Genomic DNA, 3,213 nt, shown 5'->3' with positions numbered 1-3,213 from the left:
ATCCACCATTTGCAGATGGAAAAACAGCTTTATTGCTTCAAAATAGTTCTAAAATGTGAGTCAGCAATTGAAACAACCAATGTAAAAGTTTGAATCAGTATAACTAATGTTAAGTATAGCTAAGTATGCAAAATGTGAACAATGGTTATAATTAAAAATGTTTCTAGACTAAACCGTTAACAGTTATGGTTTATTGGAAAAATAGCGATATCGCCTTATATTTTAGGCTTTATTGCGAAATTTTATATGGCAGGATGTTTAGTGATACAACTGATCTATACATCAAATGTGAAATCTCGAAAAAATGAATTTTATCACTGCTCCCAATGGTAAACAGTAACTTTAATTTTCCACAAGAACGCGTTTTGAGGGGATGCAAATTACATTATTTTTGTGAAACAGTCTTAAAGTATACTCAGTACTGAAATACTAAACAAATACTGAAACATAACAAATCCGAATTTCTCCATGCGTATTCCATCTTCTATTTGTTTAACAAAAATGATTAAAGTCCCATCCCACCCTCCTCCCCCCCACACACACACACTTTCTTCCTTTCCCTCTCTCTCTCTCCCTGTCTCTCTCTCTGCCTCTCTCGCTTTATTTCTTTTCTAGTCATATCATATTTTGTTCTTGACTTCGAATAAAACACACACACACACACACACACACACACACAAATCTCATAAACCAGTCACGTGCGCGGATTGACGTTTAATACCGAGGGACTTCGCCAGTGTTCGCGGACCTGCCACAACTTCTAGCCTAATGGATCGCCGTGTCATATGAGAGGAGATAGGCGGCGCTATTCAAGTTCCAGCAGTGATGAAGTGTAGCAGGTGAAAAGTGATGATGACGTTTCAGCATGAACTAACCACTAGTACCTCGAAGAATATGTCCACTGGACATGAGGGATGTGGGTTAGTTGTCATACAGAGACTTGAAAGCAGAAAATATTTTGTCGTTACACATTTTCGTTCCTCCCCTCTATTTTGTCTTTGTCGAATTCTACAACTCGTGGAAGACGAAATTAATGACTTGACTTTGAGAACATCTTGGGCGGTAGGAACGGGGACAATCATGACTTTTGTGTTCGTTAATAGGTTTATAAAATGAAGGGTTTTTATCCCCTCCTTTTGAGGTCTTCCTCTTCTGGCTTTGATAGTTTCGTGTATTCAATTGAAGTCGTTGTATTGTGATGGGGGAGGGGATGTTAAAGGAACTATTAACCATTTGTAGGTGACACAAAAAACCCAGCTTTAATGCTTCAAAATAGATTTATAATGTGAGTTAGGGATAGAAACAGTCAATGTATTAATGTTAATCAGTATTATCTATTTGAAGTTTTGTTAAATAAAATACACAAAATATCAACAATAGTTATAATGAAATTGTTTCTAGAATAAACCATATACTGTTATGGTTTACTGAGAAAAAGTAAGTGATATCTCCTCATACTTTAGGCTTTACTGCAAAATTTTAATATGGTAGGATGTTTTGTGATACAACTGACCTTTACATGATATGTATCAAAATAATGTGATAACCCGAACATTTGTTAAATCACTGCTCCCAATGGTAAAAAAAAAAGTACTTTTGCAGGACGTTTCTGTCCTTTCACTATCGTTATGACTACCTTTGTCAGATATTTTGCTTGTATTTAAATCTGGCAAAACTGTTTGATCAACCCCCGCCCTCTGAAAACAAACAAACACACAAACAAACAAATAAATAAACAAACAAACACGTCAATTCAATAAGCAGCAGGCATTTTCAACAATTATAGTGGCATTAGGCCTTTAGCAGTCCCTGGTGAATTTGCTGACACGTTAAGCTGTAACCCAAACAAGAAAAAAAAAATCTCTTCTTGATTCTCTTGGTTCTTGATTTCTTCATTTCATGCATTACTGCTTGGTTTCGACTCTTCGTTACATCAAAGTATGAGGCTGACATAAACTGTAGAATAATGAGAAATTATACTCGCGAGCAGATCCTTTCTGTCATTGAGTTTCGCTGTTTGGTTTCACTATCTAACATTTCTTTGTGTTCATTTAAAACAAAGTGTAAACAAGCGCCTCTACTTCTTTTTTTTTTCTTTCTCTATCTATCTCTCATGTGCACCCTCTTTCTCATCATTTCTTACGAGCAGTACTTGGAGTTGACACTAAAACATCCTGGCAAAGACAATTATCAAAACAACGCTTCAATTTCCTAACAGTACCCTTATCCGAAAGGTTTTTCATGGCGTACGCATTTGTTATGTCGTTTGATTTGTTGCATCTATTTGTCTGGCAAAAACTTCACTCTCAGAAGAAATAAAGTCCCTTCTCCCTTATATACTAAACATGTCCTCCTCGTCCGCTTCCTCTTCCTCCTCCTCCTTTTCCTCGTCCTCCTCTTCTTCCACCTCCTTTGCCTCCTCCCCATCCCCTTCCCTTCCTCCTCCTTTATCCACTCTTGCTCCTTCTCCTCGCCTCTTTTTTTTTCTGCTCATCTACATCCTTGTTCTCCATCTCCTCCTCCTCCTTAAAGGACAAGTTCACCTTCATTAACATAAGGATTGAGAGAATGCAGCAATATTAGTAGAACACATCAGTGAAAGTTTGAGGAAAATTGGACAGTCGATGCAAAAGTTATGAATTTTTAAAATTTTTGTGTTGGAACCGCTGGATGAGGAGACTACTAAGGCTCGTGATGTCATATGAGTACAACAGTGTAAAGAAAATGTAAAGAAAATCCAACATATTTTCACTTTTTTTCGCATAATAAAAGAGCACTTGACTTGCCTCTTTCTGAAGACAATGGGAATAATATTACCCATAACATATGTCAGTAACGAGTCAAGGGAATGTGTACTTTTTTCAAAAGATGAAATTTTGTGAAATTCTTTTTATATTTTCCTTATATTGTAGTACGCATGTGACATCATACACTGCAGTAGTCTTCTCATCCAGCGGTGACTGCACAAAAACTTCAAAAATTCATAACTTTTGAACGGATGGTCCGATTTTCCTCAAACTTTCAATGATGAGTTCTACTAATATTGCAACATTCTCTCAATCCTTATATTAATGAAGGTGAACTTGTCCTTTAATTTTATCTTCTTTTATTCATTCTTCCTCTACGCTTCTGCCTATGCCTTTTTTCATCCTTATGAATGGACGACATTACTTCGTATTTATGTATACGAAACCATAAAGGTCAAGGAATGTA

This window comes from Diadema setosum, chromosome 12 (genome assembly GCF_964275005.1).
Source record: "Diadema setosum chromosome 12, eeDiaSeto1, whole genome shotgun sequence".
Taxonomy (NCBI): Eukaryota; Metazoa; Echinodermata; class Echinoidea; order Diadematoida; family Diadematidae; genus Diadema; species Diadema setosum.
This window is presented reverse-complemented; position numbering follows the sequence as displayed.